The following is a 19,629-nucleotide window of genomic DNA, read 5'->3' as shown; positions in this document are numbered from 1 at the left end:
GATCTCTGGGGTCAGAGACACAACCCTTTATCACAATTCTACACAATTGCTCCTCTTGTTCCTTTAGTTACAAATATGTAACACACATATGTATCATATAAAACAGTACACAGCTGTAAGGTGTGATGTCTACTATTATGCCCACCACATGCTTGTATCAGTATTCTGTTTTCAACCAGATGCCTATCCCATACATAGTTGTTCGGAGTTCAACATCTCTGATTTTAGATGCATCAGTTACAACCAAATTTTCTCTGCAAAGAGGACGGGTGCTTATGAAGCCAGGATCCCGCCATATCAGATACGTAAAATAAAATTATAAAAATAAAGCCACCCACAGCCTATTGCACTCATCTGTTGGCTTGAAAACTATCACAGAAACTGTTTTTTGCTTTCTCGCTGACGTTATGAAGGGGTTACTTTTAACCCAGCTGAAGAGCTGTTTGGAAGGAGCAAGCTCTTTACATATTACCCAATCTTGATTCAGTGGAATCATGTGATGTATGTTTTTCATGACACTCCTGGAGATGACTATGAAAGGTGAATGGACTGTTTTCTATGTTCACTGTTTTCTGAGGATTTCAACAGGAAAGACCACATGGTGTTTTTCAGATGTGCCAGGGGAATATTTGAATGAATGAATTAATCAATCAAAGTGATAATTGTATAGCTCAAAATCGACCTTAATAAGCAGCATCCTGTTGCTCATTAATTACAGATCCAGCATGAAGACTTTTGGAAGCATATATCTAATTAAAAAATAAGATTAAAAGGAGAAGTGTTAACTTGTTTTCTTAAAACACAAAAATCATTTTGTAGCTTCAATGTATCAGATATGTTACTTCAGGCTTTGAAATAACTAATAACATACAATCAATCAATCAGGATTTATAAAGCGCAGCTGCTCACCCAAAAGAGTCTCAAAGCGCTGGGGGGAGGAGGGGGACACTGCTGGTCCATCGAACGGGTTGTGGTTCGGTGGAAGAGCCAGGTCTTGAGGCCTTTCCTGAATTGAGGCAGTGATAGTGTTTGCCAGAGGTGGAGAGGCAGGGTATCCCAGGTCTCTGCTGTGTGGGAGGTAGGAGAAGAATCGTTCTTCTGCCGTGGTCTTGCGGATACTTGGGATAGTAGTCTGGGCCAGCTGGGTGGAGGTCTCTGCGGGGTGCGTGGTATGCGAGACGGGGGTTGAGGTAATCTGGTCCCGCATCATGTAGGGCTTTATAAGCATGTGTGAGGAGCTTGAAGGTGATCCGTTTGTTGACTGGAAGCCAGTGGCGGCTGATGTGGCTGCGGCGGTGGATGTTGAGGATGAGTCTAGCTGAGGCGTTCTGAATATTCTTCAGTTTCTTGAGGAGTTCCTGGGTGATGCCAGCATAGAGTGCGTTGCCGCAGTAGATTCTGCTGCTCATGAGTGCATGGGTGACCTTCTTTCTGGACTTGATGGGGATATCCACTTGAAGATCTATCAGAGCAGGCGTATCGCTATTCTTGTTTCTTTGAACCTTGGAATCACCAGTAAATGCTGCAATGAAGATCCTATTATTATGATTTGTTCATGTTAGACAAATAAAGATGTAATGTAGGTGTCCTTTCTTGGACTGTAGAATATTTTTTGGCAAAGTTACAGGACCTTAAAAAGAATCCTGTTTGGAATAGACAGCCAAAGCAGTTTTGGAAAATGGTTTATAATTAACGTTTTATGATTCAGACCAAGAATTAATTTTGCCCCAGATTTTTGAGCTACTTGAATTTTAACAATCCGGTATTTGGGAGGCCTACCATCAATTAATTACAATATTTGCAGTAATTTTAGCATGTAGTCCATCGTTATTCTGTCGCGATTGGATGATGTAAGTAAAGGTAGAATTTTATGAATGACTTATTACAAGCCATATGTAAGTAGCAGCAAGTGTATATATTTTGTGTTTTAAAAGTATGCTTTCAGTCAAAGAAGACATGCAGATTTTCAGCTTGCTGAGTTGGCATTAGAAGTGTTTTCAGTTCAGGGGCCCTCCAAGCTTGATTCCATAAGGAGTGAGTGCTGAAGATACCCACTTCGATTTTATCCCTGATTTTATCAATGGGTTTTTATCCCCATCGAGGGCCACGGAGTTATTTTTCAGGCACTCTGTCACTTTCGCCATATAGGTTGAAAATTGATGAGGCTCTCCTTCCATTCGTAAGATAAATTGTCTATCAACCACATAAGAAAAGATTGTTTGACTGTAAGTGTTAGACCTGTCAGCCTTAGTGTGGTCTTCCCCCAAATGTTTTATCTTCACCCTCTTATTTTTAAATCTCGCCTAGGCATCTCATGTGCTGTCTCTTCGAGACATGCAGTATCTAATCTATAGACTTTCACCACGCTCATTCGTTTATGTGCCTTTCTAAATTCCTTACTTTTTATTGGTAAATTGTGTCTATTAGTCCCTCCTTTTGATGTGTTGTAACCCTTCCATGGACTGGCCCTGTTACGTGCCTTGTTTCGCTTCTTGCCATTTAAGTTAGTTAGGGCGCACTTTTTTTTCCGCTTGCCTCAGCTTGTGTGTTTGGAATGCTGTTTTTGTTGGCTTTCCGAGGCAAACATGTGCAGCTGATGTTTGCAATTGCACATGTTTTGTTTTTGTTTGTTACAAGTTGAGAAATACACTGGTTACTTTGATTACAAAGAAGATAATTTTTTAGGGATTAAGGCAAATCGTTTGCACCACTATTTAAGTACCGTGGCAGGTCCAAAACGAAGGTGCTAGAACCAGGAATGTAATCCCTATACAAACCTAACAAGGAAAGTAAGGAAACCCTACTTCCTTGACTCACTAGACTTTGGAAAATGGACAGCACCCTTCAGAGTTAAATACACAATTTAAGATATAGAATGTTTCAGCTTTAGTTAAAGCACATGCAACATTGTCATAACTGTTTTCCCAATAAATACATAGACAAGAGACTTCTGAAGACCTTTCCACTACGCTCGTCCATGCGGTGCTCTCTGGGCTTACCTTGGCCTGAAAACACCGTTGTTACATCGATTCACGACTTCTCTTTTGAATCACCTATATTCCTTAATGAAAAAGGACTACTTTATTAACTCTATTCTAAAAGTGGACATTTAATTATTCATCATTTATGAACCTGAAAGTCAGCCCTGAAGAAGTCCGGTCACGGACGAAAAGCGTTGGCTATTTGACTATTTGACTATCAGCGATTTTTAAAGAAAATGAAAAACTGAATAAAGGACAGAAAACTGAAGACACAGAGTCTCTTGTCTATGTATTTATTGGGAAAACAGTTATGACAATGTTGCATGTGCTTTAACTAAAGCTGAAACATTCTATATCTTAAATTGTGTATTTAACTCTGAAGGGTGCTGTCCATTTTCCAAAGACTGGTTACTTTGATTGCCTTGGCTCGGAAACAAACGTGCTCCGCTGAGAGCATCATGTTTTTTTTAAACACACAACATTTTTGTTTAATTTTTATGAACAATAAACACACGGGGAGAAGCGAAACAGAGAACCCGCCTACACCCCATTGCCAATGCCTAGGCATAGCAACCAGTGCAGCCCAAGTCGTAGGAGCAGCAACGCGAGCACTACCGAGCACCATGTTATCATTAAACCAATCACAGAGAGCTGCTGTTGGACTGTGTGGGCATCTTCGATAGCCGGGTATTTTCGCTGTTGTGTCTAGTTTATTGCATTGTAGTAGCTTCTGCTGTATTTCACCCCTTTCCACTCACAATCGATACACAGCAGAAAACCCCTTTATAATGGGGCAGCGGGGGTGGGAGTAACGGAGTCTGAGACCTTGATTAACGATTTTAAAGAAGGCTTTATTTTCATGTAAGCTTTCCTTCTCCTGCTAGTCAGTCTTTCTCTTGCGAACACGGCAAGATCCGTTTTTGGATTCTTGAGCGGCTCCAGGTTGATGATGCCAGACAGGTCGTGTTCCCGATGCGGTCCGGTAATCCAAAAGCAAAAGAAAGAGAAAGGGGGGAGTTACTGGGACGCCCAGGGATTGTATTGTCGGGGCCAGGAGTGAGGGAAACCAAGTGCGCAGGTGTATATACAGTTGCTACGATAGTGCCCAAGTGCTCGTGAGAGGAAGGGAGTTGATCGGACTGTACAATTATATATACAACACTACAGGGAGGGTTCTAGTCAGCAGGCTGGAGACGCCACCCCACCCAACCCGCTACCTTGCCTGTACCTCTGATAGCCACGCTCCTCCCGCGGGAGCGTGGCGGGGCGAGTCGTGTTGACGTTGGCCTCCTGGCTTGATGAAATCGCCTGGGCTCGTCTTTTCCATCTGCAATTTCCACACGGGTCCTCGACTGCACACTCCTTTTCTGCTCCGCAACACCTTCGTCCTCCGGGAAAACGCCGTCCTTCCTCTTCCGGGCTCGTCCTCCTTTTGGCTCAGCTGACTCAATGACGTCGGAGAGGGGAGGAGTCTCGTCGCGTTGGAAGGCACAGTTAAAGGCAACCAGTTCCTTATCTTCCTCGTGTTCCCAAGAGTGTTCGTTTTCCAGGGGTTGCCAGTCCTCGTGCAGGTAGGGGTTGTCCTGCTGTTGAGAGGGGAGAGAAACGGGTGACAAGGGGGCAACTGACCACCAGTCCCGTTGTGGTTCGTCACGTTCCTCCGAGTGACGTCCCGCCCCGTCACACTCCTCCCCCTCCCCCCCCCTGGAATCTCCCGATCGGGGAGAGGAAAGACCCTCGAGAGGAAATCCGCATTCCCATTCTCAGCACCTTTTTTATGGTGCACAGTAAAAGAGTAAGGCTGGAGGGACAGGAACCACCCAAGTACTCTTGAGTTTTGGCTGTGGTTCTGGTACATCCATTTCAATGGAGCATGATCGGTTTGAAGGATGAATGGCTTTCCCTCTAGGTAATACTGTAGCTTGTCAATGGCCCATTTTATTGCTAGACATTCTCGCTCCACCATGGAATATCTACACTCTCGGGGAAATAGCTTACGGCTAGTGTATTGAACAGGATGCTCCAACCCATCCTCTCCCACCTGAGATAAGACAGCCCCTATCCCTACGTCCGAAGCGTCAGTGACCAGTATGAATGTTTTGTCAAAATTGGGTGATTCCAATACAGGGGCGGATGTTATGATGTGCTTTAGTTCTTCAAAGGCGTCATTGGCCGCCTGCGTGGGAGCTTGTATCTCCTGGGGTTTTACGTCTTTCCGCAGGAGATTTGTGAGGGGGGTGGCTACCTCCGCAAAATGAGGGATGAACCTCCTGTAATAGCCAACCAGCCCCAGGAAGGCTCTCAGTTCCTTTTTGTTGGTCAGGAAGGCTGTGTTTTTAATGACTTTCACTTTCTCCATCTGGGGTGCAATGGTACCATCACCCAAGACGTACCCGAAATACTTGACTCTGTTGAAGGCTGCTCTTGATTTCTTCGAGTTGATGTGCAGTCCGGCTTTTTGTAAGGCTGACAAAATGATCCGTAGGTGACTTAGATGCTCTTCCCACGTTTTGCTATATATCACTATATCGTCTAGGTATGCTGAACTAAACGAGGGGTATGGTTTCAGCACGTGGTTCATGAGGCACTGGAATGTGGCAGGCGCCCCGTGCAGTCCAAAAGATAGAACCGTAAACTCGTATAGTCCCTCGTCTGTAATGAAAGCCGTCTTCTTTCGGTCTTCCTCATGGAGGTGCACCTGCCAATACCCTTTCGTGATATCTAGGGTGGTAATATAAACGGCATCTCCGAGTTTCTCAACCAGTTCGTCAACCCGTGGAATGGGGTACGCATCAAAGGTAGAGATGGCATTAAGAGCCCTGAAGTCCATACACAATCTCTTGGACCCGTCTGGTTTAGGCAGCATCACAATCGGGGAGGCCCAGCTGCTATTAGAAGGGCGGATCACTCCAAGTTTTAACATGTCGCCGACTTCTTTTCTCACGGCCTCCCGTCTGGCCGCGGGGATTCTGTAAGGCCGTTGTTTCACCATTTTTCCTGGTGGAGTCTCAATACGGTGCTCCACCAGGGTCGTCTTCCCTGGGAGGTCCGAAAAGATGCCTGCAAAGGGGAGTAAGACGTTGTTCAGCTCCTCCTTCATTGGATCCGATAGGCTGTCATTAACGACTAGGTGCTGCACGGTAGTTACTTTTTCCGGCACCGAGGGGACAGCCAGATTGTTTCCCCGCGGAGTAGGACCGATCCATTTTTTTAGAAGGTTAATATAATAACATTGGGTTTTAGTGGGAGAAAGTTGTAACCTATAGGTAGTCGTTCCTATTGTATCGGTAGGCTTTCCTGTTTTCAGTTTCTATTTTTGGGAAATTCTGGTGGTTTTTTTTCAGTGTTTTCAATACCTTAAAAAACTGTTGTTATCAGTGGTTACACATTTTCGCGCCACTAAAAACAACAGAAAAAGTGTTTTTCCGGTGTTTATGGAACGTTTTGCTTTTATTATTGCTTGCTTTCTGCACTTATAGAACATGATATAACGACAATGTACTTATAGTGTATATGAGGTCCAAATAGAGTTTTGCAAATTAAACTTATTGTATTACACCATACAATACTTCTTCAGTGAGTCTTTGGTCATGTGCGCTCGCCCTTTCCTTCCCATGTAAACTTCTGTGAAAAGACCCTCTCAACATTGGCACTTGAGACGGGCAACTCCAAAACAGCCAGTACACAATTTGTTAACTCTGGCCACTGACATAGCTTTCCCTGCCAATACTGGTTGCTGTGACAGTCACTAAAAGTGTCGCCCAGCCTACTCTCAAGGAGAGGTTTCACATCTACACCAATTATGCTGAACACTTGGCAGAAAAGGCTGTTTTCAGGCTCTAGTTTTTTTAATTATGTCCACTACAGAAGTTATGTTTTCCTGTAAAAATCTAATAATGCAGTAGAGTGCACTTTTTTCACATCACTATGTTTATGCGACCAAAGATCCTCACATTTCTTGCCTTTGGCACCATCACTCAGCAAACATTCTATAAACGGTTGCCACATGGATAATATAGCATTCATAGCCCCTTGGAGTGAGAACCATCAGCTAAGGGACACAGTTGAGATGGCTCTTTCTTTGATGCGACACAAAGCACAAAATTATAAATCTTTGCGTTTTAGTTCCTGTGCATAAGGAAACAGTGCACCAGAATGGACTGAAAAAGTCAATAGCATCCCTGAAGATTGCAAAAGATGCTTTCAGCATACCATCTAACAAGTGGCCAGCCTGGACAAAGGTGAGCATATCGACCTCGCTAGCCTAGTCGCGCTCTTTGACTACCTATTGGAGCACTTTTTAGAAAAAATCCTGTTTCGTATTTAATTTAGTATTTTTTATTGTTCCTTGCTTTTAAATTACTGCGCCCCCCCCTGGCCTCATTCTTGCATCATAATACCCCCCCTGGGACCATTACCACCGCCTTTGGCGGGTCCGGGATCACGGGGCACCGGGGACTAGTCGGACCGCCATTTTGGATTGGGCCGGGGCACTGTAAAACTGCTAAAGCAGACTATACTAAAAAAACTGTGACTGATGCACGAAATTGCCCTAAGGTGCTTTTCTCCGTTGTTAAAAAACTGACCGGTGCCAACTCCTCTCCATCCCCCCCGGCACTGGATGCCGCTCAGTGTCAATCCTTGGCAGATTATTTTATAAAGAAAGTTGATCTCATCTATGACCATTTCACCTCATTCCCAGAGACTACTTCTAATGCCCCTAATATGGTCTTAGAACCGGTAGATACTGCCATTGATGCAGTAATTACTACCTGGCAGCCTTTAGATGCTATTTCCTTTGTCTTCTGCTTAAATAGTGTGCGATCGGGCTCCCCACGGGATGCTCTTCCAGCCAAAATACTCAAACAATTAGACCCCCTCACACATCCAATCATCATTGGACTATTAAACGCTTCTTTGAGCGAGGCCCATGTCCCCCAACCTTGGAAACACGCCATGGTTGTACCTTTATTGAAAAAAGTGGGCGCAGATCCCTCCAACTCTGCTAATTTTCGCCCTATATCATTGCTGCCTATCTTCTCAAAGATATTGGAGAGACATATCAATTCTCAGCTTTCCAAACTGGTCGAAAACACTGCCTTTCTCCATCCTTCGCAGTCGGGCTTTCGGCCACGACACTCAACTGAGACAGCCCTCCTGGGGGTAACAGAGAGTCTTAGGCACGGTGTCGACCAGGGTAACACCATGGCGCTCATCCTGCTGGATTTGAGCGCAGCCTTCGACACCGTGTCGCATTCTATCCTTATTGACTCTCTGAAATCCCTAGGTGTGACAGGCCAGGCTTGGGCCTGGGTAGTGTTGTTCCTTAGCGACCGAACTTTTCAAGTGTTCTCCCCGAAAGCAGCTTCCACCATTTGTCCATCTACCCGAGGCGTTCCCCAAGGCTCAATCCTTAGCCCTTTATTATTTAATATTTATGTTAAACCCTTGGCGTCCATAGTTGAACAGGCTGGGCTAACCCTGTTCTCCTATGCAAATGACACCCAGATTGTCTTCTCCCTATCAGGGAGAGACGAGAATAACATCTCCGCACTCAAGTCTGGCCTCATTCTTGTGGCCGACTGGATGCGGAGAAATTGTCTCAAGCTGAATGGGGAGAAGACAGAGGTGGTCATTCTGGGTCGGAACAAACATCTTTGGGGCCCCCATCATTGGCCCACTGAACTTGGCAATGCGCCCACGCCATCCACTGCAGTTCGTAACCTGGGCGTCATTATTGACGACAGGCTAACCATGAAGCAACAGGCTACTAAGGTTGCAGCCATCTGCTTCTCAACGCTGCGGTGGCTTCATAAGATTCTGTGGATGCTCCCCCTCTCCTCTCGCAGAACTGTAGTCCAGGCACTTGTAACATCACGCCTGGACTATGGCAATATTCTCTACCTGGGCGCAGATAAAGCCATCATACATGTGCTTCAGGTCGTACAAAATGCGGCTGCGCGCCTGTTGAAGAACGTCCCTAGACGCACTTCAGCTGCTGGCGCGTTGCATGACCTCCATTGGCTGAGCGTTCCCGAACGTGTTAAATTCAAGGCACTCTGTTATATGTTCAAGGCCAGGCAGGGTAGCGCTCCAACTTATATCCAAGGGTTGGTAACACCTTACATACCCTCGCGCCCACTAAGGTCCTCGGACACTGGCAATTTCACAGTGCCAAGATTTAAGTTGGCAAGAATGGGAGGTCGCTCCTTTTCTGTTTTAGGCCCGAAGTACTGGAACTCCCTCCCACTAGCACTAAAGTCAGAGACCAACCTACTCCATTTCCGTAAGGCTTTGAAGACCGTTCTGTTTAAGCGCAGTTAATTGTTGATCGCGGCCTCAAGTCAGGTGCTGTCTAGTCCTTTCTTCTACAGTCTGTCTCTGGCGCCGGGAAACCCACTGTGGGTAGCTGTGCGCGGTAAAAGCTTAAAAAAAAAAAAAAAAAAAAAGTTGCAAGGATCTCCTACTGGGAATCACTTCAGCTCAGGTATCAATTTTGACAGGTCATCACGCAACTTTTTGATATATGTAGCTGAATCACTGCAAATACAAAGAATATCACTCCAATCTTTGTTGAACTTGGAAAGAATTTTTTTTACAGAGCATTCCAAGTGACACTGCGTTCCATGTTTTCCAAAAGTCTGTTGTCATGTTTCCATCAATATCCTTGATGCTTGGTGATTGCACTCTTTATACATATACTTGTCACTATACCTTGCATTAAATGTTTAACCCCTTCGACGCTCATGACGAGCTCAGCTCGTCATGGAGTTGCCATTAATTTCAATGGAAATTACATGGGAAGGATGGAAAAGGCCTGAGCATCCAAGTGGTTAAATCCTCAGGTGTTGGCAATTCACCTACTGTCAATACTGACCCACTAGAAACTGTGGGCTGATGTATTAAGGGTTATTTCCCATTCTCGGTGGGTAAATGTGATTACACATATCAGGAAAGCTTCTTATGAAACAAGCCATTTTACCTAAGAATCAAATGCAGCCAAAATATCAAATATGATTTTGATATTTCCTGATTCTCTACAGTTTATAAAATAATTAAAGGAGACCTAAAACCTGTTTCTAAACCCTGCATCTTTAGACCAAAGACCACAAAACTGAAAAAAGCAAAAGGAAGAAGAAACAATATTTTAGTGGCATCCCTTAGCATCAAAACTCAAGAAGAAGAATTTTAGCCCAGATTTTGTTACTGCTAGCTTGTATAACAACGTTACATTGTATTGGCCCCGTCAGGAAGAAAATAAATGACTCTTTCACTCTCTTTTTCCTTTCTTTGAATGGTATTTAGTTTGTGGTTGTGCAGGTGTTTTTTCAGTGTATATATGTTTTCACTGGTGAGGGCTATTTCTCTTTCAGTGGGGTTTTATCAGTTATTTTAGGTTTAAACCTAAAACCCCAAAGCCTATGTATCGGTTACCTTGTAGGGCCCCATCCATTCATTTTGACTGGAAATGGATGGCAAGAGAACCAACGCCCACTCACCGACTTTTAGACTCCGTAGCTTCTTTCCTCGTTCGTAGTATTTCTTCTGTTTCTCTCTTTGTTGCTCCAGGTTAGTATATGCGAGGCTTCCTAGTTTGCCTAGTTTCGACCTCAGCTGTAGGGTATATTCCAGAAGGGATTTCTGTTGTTGCTCTTCTTCTGTTTCCCATGCGTCTTTCGTCATCTCCAACAGTGACCGGGGATGCCGCCCATATAGGAGTTCAAAGGCTGAACAACCTAAACTGCTTTGTTTTTGTGCCCGTAGCACGTACAGGGCCAGAGGAAGCAAGCGATCCCAATCAGGTCCCTCCAAGGACAGCATTTTCTTCAACGTTGTTAGGGCTCGCCTGCTGGTGCGCTTGCGCATAGCTGGCGAGCTATATTGTGGCTTAAACAGAGCTTAACCATCTCGGCGATTTGTTGCAGTGCCCGAGAAAAACAAGCTCAATGCGCAAGCGTATTGGCAAAAACCGCGTGCACATCAAAGCCACCAGCCTCCTCAGGCATCTCAAGCTTCCCCCAGCCGGCATTTCTCCTCCCCTTATTATTCACTGCACGGCCGGCCGGCACATCAAAGGCTGCTGCTCCCGGACCCTATTCTTCCCTTCTTGCCTTTCCCCGCCCCCCCTCCCCACCACAGCAATGCCGAGGGCTTGTTTTTTTTTATCGCCCTTTGTGTTTGCGCCTCCACTAATTGAGTCAATGGGCTCTGTTTACAGCAGCTGTGACGTCAGCTCAGAGGGGTTCAGCTGTAATCCCCTCGCCTTCTGAAGGCCCTCCTTTGCCCATCGTTCCATCCGTGAGCAGGACTTCTTTGTATATGTATTTAAATTCCATACGTGTCACACCTATACATCTACTTACACTTCCTTATTGCCTCTCCTGTTTATCTACACCCCTCCCAGAGGCCGGACATTGTAAATAGTCTTTTTTTCTGACAAACGTTTACGTTTTTTGCAGCATGTTATTTTATTGACAGCATAGCTCTGTCTTGTGAGTTACGTTACGCAATAGTAACCTACTTACTGATCCCGGGATTTAGTTTCTGGGCATGCCTCCTTCCCATATTCCGCCCCTTCTCTTATGCTCCTTTCTGTGTTTCTTTGTGACACCTTTTATTTTCATTGCCACTTCAAATCTGCCACTGTGATTTGCCCCGCAAAAATTATGGAAATATAACCTCAATGTATGAGCTATGACGTTTTTAGGGCTCGCCTGCTGATGCGCTTGCGCATAGCTGGCGAAGCTCTATAGTGGCTTATCCAGAGTTTAACCACTGGCGATTCCATGCAGTGCATGTGCGCTTTTTAGGTCATTGCGCAAGCGCAAGCCCTAAAAAGCGCGTGCACAATGCCACCAGCCGCCTGCCTGCCTCGCATTACCACATCAAAGGCAGCCCAGCCTCCCTCCCACAAGCTTCTCAGCGTGCGCTCTGCATTTCTCCTCCCAGCGCATTTCTCATCCCCTAATTATTCACGGCCGGCCGTACTTTCAGTTTCACGGCCGCCAGGCCGTGTCTCCTTTTATGCTCTCTGATGCTTGTTTTTTTTTTTTAACTTGTTATTAAATTCCATTCTGCGCCTGTAAACACTTTGCGGAAGAAATAATAACATTACTTGGATAATCTGATATAAACAAAGTAAAAAAAAAAGAACAGGAAAAGCTCTGAGTAAAAAAAAAAAAAAAGAACAGGTTTGATTTATTCCAGTCTGTGAGAAAGAAATCCTGTCCTCTTGAAACTGAAAAATCTCTGATCAAGGGCTCAGCCGAACAAGAATGAATCCGTGATTTGCGGCAAATAATGTCTTTTGTTGAGGTTTCATTCAGTAATTCATGTTGCTTTGAATCGTCTTGAATGTGTCAAACAGGAAGTGCGTTGCACTTGGCTCATGTGAGCCTGGCTTGCCCTTACCGTGGCGTGTGCTGGAAAGCTTGTGCAGCTGCGATTCGATTCAGTTCTATAGGAAGCGTTACGTGCTGGTTCCCTTTTTTGTCTGTTGGAGTGCTAAAGATCATATTTTTTAATACGTGGATGGGCGTTTTGTTTTTAATATATGCAATCAGGGCAGTTGGTCTCCAAATTGTCGCTTTAGTTTTGATGCGCCTTGGATGTCTTTGTGTGGACTTCACATGTCCCCTGACTTTCGGATTTTTTCCTCAATAGCTACAGAAATTGCAAATTGTTTTTGACCAAGACCCTTTCGCCAACTGCTTGATTGCTCTCAACGTGATAAAATGTCTTGCTCAATCACACCCTGTTGTTGTCAGGATTTTAAGAGGAAGAACGAGGTTCTTTGATTACTTCCCATCTCTATGTTGAAGTACAGGGACATTTCTCCTCTGCAGCCGCGCACCTGGGTTCAGTCACCATTTTCGTACTCTAACATTTATAGTGCGGACACTTATACAGCCCAGGATGGTGGTAATGCTTACAAGACTCCACACCGACACCCCTTAAAGGCACCTTACTTGCTGCAACATGTCTCATCTAGGGACTAGGGCAGAACCCCCCCCCCTATACTGATGGAACTACATGAACTCGCCTTGCCAGCCCACACAATATTCAAAACCAGCTGCATCATTTATAAAATCATCATGACTATCACCCGTTAACTCGTGGAAAAGCTCACAATCTCTGGTGGCTCTCGGTACACCCGTAGCCAGGCCACTATACCTCTCTCCCTTTCCCTCACTTATCTCTCACTCTCTCCTCTCTCACCCTCTCCCTCTCTCCTCTCTCCTCTCTCCCACTCTCTCTCCTCTCTCCCTCTCTTTACCTTCCCCCTGCTCTCCTTTTTCTCCCTCTCCCCATCTCCCCCTCTGCCTGCTCTCCTCTCTCTCTCCCTCCCCTCTCTCTCCCCTCCGTCCTTCGCTCTCGTCCTCCCCCTCTCTTCTTACTCTCCCTCTACCCTCTCTCCCTTTCCCTCTCTCCCTTTCCCTCACTTCCCTCTCCCTCTATCCCTTTCCCTCACTTCCCTCTCCCTCTCTCCCCCTCTCTCTCTCTCCTCTCTCTCTCCCCCTCTCTCCCCCTCTCTCTCTCCTCTCTCCCCCTCTCTCTTCTCTCCCTCTCTTTACCCTCTCCTTTTTCTCCCTCTCCCCATCTCCCACTCAGCACCACCACAGCATCACTCAGCACCACCACAGCATCACTCAGCACCACCACAGCATCACTCAGCACCACCACAGCATCACTCAGCAACACCACAGCACCACTCAGTGCCACCACAGAACCACTCAGCACCACCACAGCACCACTCGGCACCACCACAGCACCACTTAGCACCACCACAGCATCACTCAGCAACACCACAGCATCCCTCAGCACCACCCCAGCATCACTCAGCACCACTCACCATCACCACATCATCACTCCGCATGACCCCAGCATCACTCAGCACCACCCCAGCATCACTCAGCACCACCACATTATCACTCAGCGCCACCCCAGCATCACTCAGCGCCACCCCAGCATCACTCAGCGCCACCCCAGCATCACTCAGCGCCACCCCAGCATCACTCAGCGCCACCCCAGCATCACTCAGCGCAACCACAGCATCACTCAACGCAACCACAGCATCACTCAGCGCAACCACAGCATCACTCAGCACAACAACAGCACCACTCAGCACCACCACAGCTTCACTGGTTCAAATATGTTCTTTCAGTGTTTCAAGTTGTTTTCAAGCTTTCACGCTTTATTACAAATCACAAAAAGATGTTAATATTTCACTTCTGTTCTTGGATTTTCGTCACAATAAAAAACACTGAACATAATCTTCACAAAAGTTATTTACAAAAATTTGTGCTACTGTCATTACAAATTAAATAAATTATTTAAGTATTAATTATTTAAAAAAATTAAAACCATTGTTATTTGTAATATCAATACATCTAAGTCACGTAAATATAAAACATGTTGCATTACAAATGCTATAGGTGTCACATTTGCGAAAATTATAACTATTGCCATTGTAAATGACAAAGCTATTAATTTAACTATTTGAAAAATAACACATAAATTAAAAAAAATTATAAGACCAATAGCTCAAACTTTCCTAATGCAAGCCCTATTGCATTTCCAATGCTTGTTTTTAATGTCTGATTATATCTCTCGACGAGACCATCGGTCTGGGGATGATAAACCGACGTTTTTATGTGACGGATATCAAATGATTTGCAGATCTCCCTCATCAGGCGGGATGTAAAAAGCGTACCCTGGTCGGTTAGGACCTCTTTCGGGAATCCGACCCTGGCGAATAATTCCACAAACTTCTCGGCGACATTGGCAGTGGTGGGGGTTTTCAGTGGGAAAGCCTCTATGAATCTTGTGGCATAGTCCACTATGGCGAGGGCATATAGGTGTCCCCTCGCTGATTTCGGTAGAGGGCCGATAAAGTCCATCCCCACACGTTCAAACGGGATGCCAATGATTGGCAGTGGTTGTAATAGGGCGGCCTGGGGACGGTGGGTATTTTTCCGTTGGCATATCTCGCACTCCATACAATAGCTCTGCACATCTTTATAGATTCCAGGCCAATATAAATAGCGTAGGATGCTTTCCGTGGTTTTCTCCTTCCCTGCGTGTCCGGCCGTGAGGTGTGCATGGGCAAAGAACAAAACTTGTTCACGGAAGGACAAAGGCACCAGGAGTTGTGGGTGTCCCCCTTCTTCAGCCACCCTGTACAACAACTCGTTTTTTATCACAAAACGGGGATAGGTCTGGGGTTGTATGTCTGGGAGCGAGTGTGCGCTTTCCCATGCATTGTATAATGTCCTGTCGTCTGTTTAAGCGAACTTAAAACTACGGTCTATGACCCAGGGTTCTGGAGTAATGAGCGAAGGTTTAGGTTCCTCTCTCGTCTGGGGTTGTCCACTAATGGTCTTTCTGAATAGTGCAAGGAACTCAGGGTTGTCTACCCCTAGAATCACATCTTCTGGAAGGGAATCAACCACCCCCACCCTTACTATACATGCTTCCTTGTCCTTTGGGCTTATGGAGACCTGTGCTAGGGGATAGGGTTTGACGTCCCCATGGACACAACGAATATACACCAGAGACCCGGGAACGTACTGACTGGGGTGAATAAAGCGTTCTTGGACCACTGACTGTCTGCACCCAGAATCTAGGAGGGCTTTTACCTCATAGCCATTCATCCTCATACTCACATAGAAGGAGGTCCCCATCTCTGCTGAGTAAAGCACCGTTTTGGGGAGGTACCCCACTTCCATTGGTTCTTCCATGGGGGGTTTCCTGGGGCAAAGACGGGCGATGTGGCCCCATTCGCCACATTCAAAACACTGGGGCCCACGCATAAGAGGAGAGTCCATCCTCGGTGTTCTGGGTCTTGTCTGCCCCATCGGGAGTTTTAGTTTCTTTTCTATTCTGGACGGGGCACGTTCCTATTAGTTTTCTCATGTTCCCATCCCGAGACACGGGGTTGCGCTCTCGCATAGTTAGCCGCCATTTCTATGGCCTGTTCAATAGTCAGTCCCGAGTGTTGTCTCAACCATCTTTGCGAGCCGTATGGAAGTGCCTCCATAAATTGCTCCAAGTAGATCTTGGCCATCACTTCTTCCTTGGTGCTGGACTCGGGTTTTAGCCATTTATCCGCGGCCATTTTGAGTCTAAGAAATAGTCTTTGGATTTTCACCTGGGGTCCCTTTTTCTTTTCGGAATCGTACTCTGTAGACTTCCGAATCCAGTCCCAGGTGATACAGTATTACATTGTTAATCAGGTGGTATGGGGCGTTGCCAACGGGGTTGGCCACCTGATAGGCGAACTGTGCCTCGCCTGTCAGCAACGGGCCAAGAAAAAGGGCCATTTCTCCTCTGGCCATCCTAACGCACGGGCTGCTCGCTCAAAGTTCAGTAGAAACGCGTCAGGGTCTTCTCCCTGCACATACTTTTGTAATGCAATCGCCGCAGGGTTAGGGACGTGTATCCTGCCTTCTACAGGGACCGGCACGTTTGGAGGCGACACTGCTTTCTGAAGGCCTTCTAGTTGGGCACTGATAGTGTTTTTAAACAACTCGCGGTCTGCTTGTACTGAGGAGAGCTGCCTCTCGACCGCCCATTCAAGTTTTTCCTGCCCCTTTATTTATTTTATTTTATTATTTATTTATTTATTTTATTTATTTATTTTAAGGTTTTTGTAGAGCGCGCAGTAACCCGAGAGCATCCCGGCGCTAGAACCTGGTGGTCAGGAGGGAGAAGCGGCGGGAGGGACGGGAAGATCAGGGAAACAGAAGAGTTTTCAGTGCTTTCCTAAATTGGAGGAGAATTGGTTCGGTTCTCAGTTTTCGGGGGAGACTGTTCCAGTGTTTTGCTGTGTTTACTGAGAAGCGGCGGCCTCCAGTTCGGGCTCTTTTCACTTTATGGACCGTGATGAGGTTCTCGTGGTTTGACCGGAGTGATCTGGTGGCTTTATAGGGGATGATGAAGTTTTTGAGAATGGGTGGTCCTTTGTTGTGGAGAAGTTTATGTGCCAGGCAGAGGGCCTTGAAGACCACCCTTTCTCTGACTGGAAGCCAGTGAAGCTGCTTCAGGGCTGGCTTAGCTGATGATCTGGCCGGGGTGTCAGTAAGAAGTCGGGCGGCCACGTTCTGGATTCTCTGAAGGGTGTTAAATGTGGCTTCCGGGGCTCCCAAATAAATTGCGTTGCTGTAATCCAGCCGAGACAAAATAAGGCCCTGGATCAGAAGCTTTTGGGAAGTGAAGGGGAGGAAGGGAAGCACCTTCCTGCATGCCCTGAGAAGTCCAAAGCATATTCCGGCCACTTTTTTTGCCTGGGATCTAAAGGTAAGATCTTTCTCAAGCCATACACCCAAGCTTTTGACTTCATCTTTGGGAGCAGGGGGATCACCCAAACAGGTGGGCCACATGTTGGGCGGCAGGGAGGGCCCTTTTTGTCCAAGCAGCAGGATTTCGGTCTTAGACCCATTGAGTTTTAGTGCTGAGGAGTTCATCCAGTCGTGGATTTCAGTGAGACACCCGTGGAGATTGGAGGGTTCTTGGTGCGGGTGTGAGAGGGTCACCACCAGCTGGGTGTCATCGGCGTAGTTGATAGTCGTCACTCCAAACGGAGTGACCAACTCCTCCAATGGGGACATGTAAACGTTGAATAACGTTGGGCTCAATGATGAACCCTGCGGTACTCCACAGCGGAGGGGGACCGCAGGGGAGTGACTGTCATTCTCCCAGACTTGGAAGGAACGGTTGCTGAGGAATGACGTCAGCCACTTCAGAGCCATGCCCTTCACTCCAATGTCTCTCAGACGCTGGATTAAAACCTGGTGGTTGACAGTATCGAAGGCCGCGCTAAGGTCCAGGAGGATCACTGCCACTGATCCTCCTGTATCCAAAATGCTTTATAATGTGTTGAATCAGGGCGTCCATCTCGTTATCACAGATGGGCTGAGATGTTAATCCCACTTCTGACATCAGATGTAATGGGGCAGCGGGTGTGGAGGTAACGGAGTCTGAGACCTTGATTAACGATTTTAAAGAAGGCTTTATTTTCATGTAAGCTTTCCTTCTCCTGCTAGTCAGTCTTTCTCTTGCGAACACGGCAGGATCCGTTTTTGGATTCTTGAGAGGCTCCAGGTTGATGATGCCAGACAGGTCGTGTTCCCGATGCGGTCCGGTAATCCAAAAGCAAAAGAAAGAGAAAGGGGGGAGTTACTGGGACGTCCGGGGATTGTATTGTCGGGGCCAGGAGTGAGGGAAACCAAGTGCGCAGGTGTATATACAGTTGCTACGATAGTGCCCAAGTGCTCGTGAGAGGAAGGGAGTTGATCGGACTGTACAATTATATATACAACACTACAGGGAGGGTTCTAGTCAGCAGGCTGGAGACGACGCCCCACCCAACCCGCTACCTTGCCCCGTACCTCTGATAGCCACGCTCCTCCCGCGGGAGCGTGGCGGGGCGAGTGGTTGTGACGTTGGCCTCCTGGCTTGATGAAATCGCCTGGGCTCGTCTCGTCTTCTCCCTCCGCAATTTCCACACGGGTCCTCGACTGCACACTCCTTCTCTGCTCCGCAACACCTTCGTCCTCCGGGAAAACGTCGTCCGTCCTCTTCCGGGCGTGTCCTCCTTTTGGCTCAGCTGACTCAATGACGTCGGAGAGGGGAGGAGTCTCGTCGCGTTGGAAGGCACAGTTAAAGGCAACCAGTTCCTTATCTTCCTCGTATTCCCAAGAGTGTTCGTTTTCCAGGGGTTGCCAGTCCTCGTGCAGGTAGGGGTTGTCCTGCTGTTGAGAGGGGAGAGAAACGGGTGACAAGGGGGCAACTGACCACCAGTCCCGTTGTGGTGCGTCACGTTCCTCCGAGTGACGTCCCGCCCCGTCACACCCTTCATCACCCAGGAAAGCCCTCTCCAACCCCCACTCTTCACTTGAATGGCTGCAATAATGTAGAGTGTGGAGTTGGGGGGTGAAATTCTGTTTTTCTCTCATTATTGTGCACGATGAAGGCTGTTACCTGGTAGCGCATCGTTTCTGATTCACAGGGGTTGTTCATGTAGCTGTTTTTTTATGAGCAAAACCTGCGCTTTGATTTTAGTGCAAGACTCCACGAGGAATGTGCCCTGGGATCTTGAGTTTTTTTGGGCACTGCTGCTGCTTTTATGATTTTCCGACCTCACTGCAAGCCCCAGTCTTTCACGTGAGGCATATGAGCAAGTGGGGCTGGAGGAGGGTTACAGAAAATTGCACCTTCCGCATCATATATATTCATCCGCGCTTGGATTTAGGGTTATCTTTTGTATGGAAGATTAATTGGCCACAGTTGTCAAGTCGGTTAAAATGTAAATATATATATATATATATATATATATATATATATATATATATATTTATCATTTTTTTCACTGGGTAGGCTCTTTGTCTGCCACAAATTACCTCACCATTACTCAATAACTTGCTTTTATAGTTTGATTTACATTTTTCTTTTTTTTGCCAAGGCCAAGTTATGATGAGATGGTCTTCGTGAAGAGGGAGCACAAACTCCGGCTTAGTTGGTCAGAATTCCCGCCTGTCCTGCTCTGCCGCATGCAGTACTTTAAGTTCAAGGCTTATTTTTGATCATTTTAATTTGTACTTACGTTACCAAAGTCAGCAATATGTTTAATGTTAAAGTTTTTGACTGC

The 19,629-nt window shown here is 46.4% G+C and overlaps 1 protein-coding gene across 1 annotated transcript in view; it reads left to right on the top strand.

Annotated features, from left to right (window-relative positions):
• NVL (nuclear VCP like) overlaps positions 1-19,629 on the top strand; it is a 502,294-nt gene that overhangs the window by 279,798 nt on the left and 202,867 nt on the right. The window lies entirely within an intron of this gene.

Source organism: Lissotriton helveticus, chromosome 6, assembly GCF_964261635.1.
Source record: "Lissotriton helveticus chromosome 6, aLisHel1.1, whole genome shotgun sequence".
Lineage (NCBI taxonomy): Eukaryota > Metazoa > Chordata > Amphibia > Caudata > Salamandridae > Lissotriton > Lissotriton helveticus.
The sequence above is the reverse complement of the archived record's forward strand: the minus strand, read 5'-3'. Positions and strand labels throughout refer to the sequence as shown.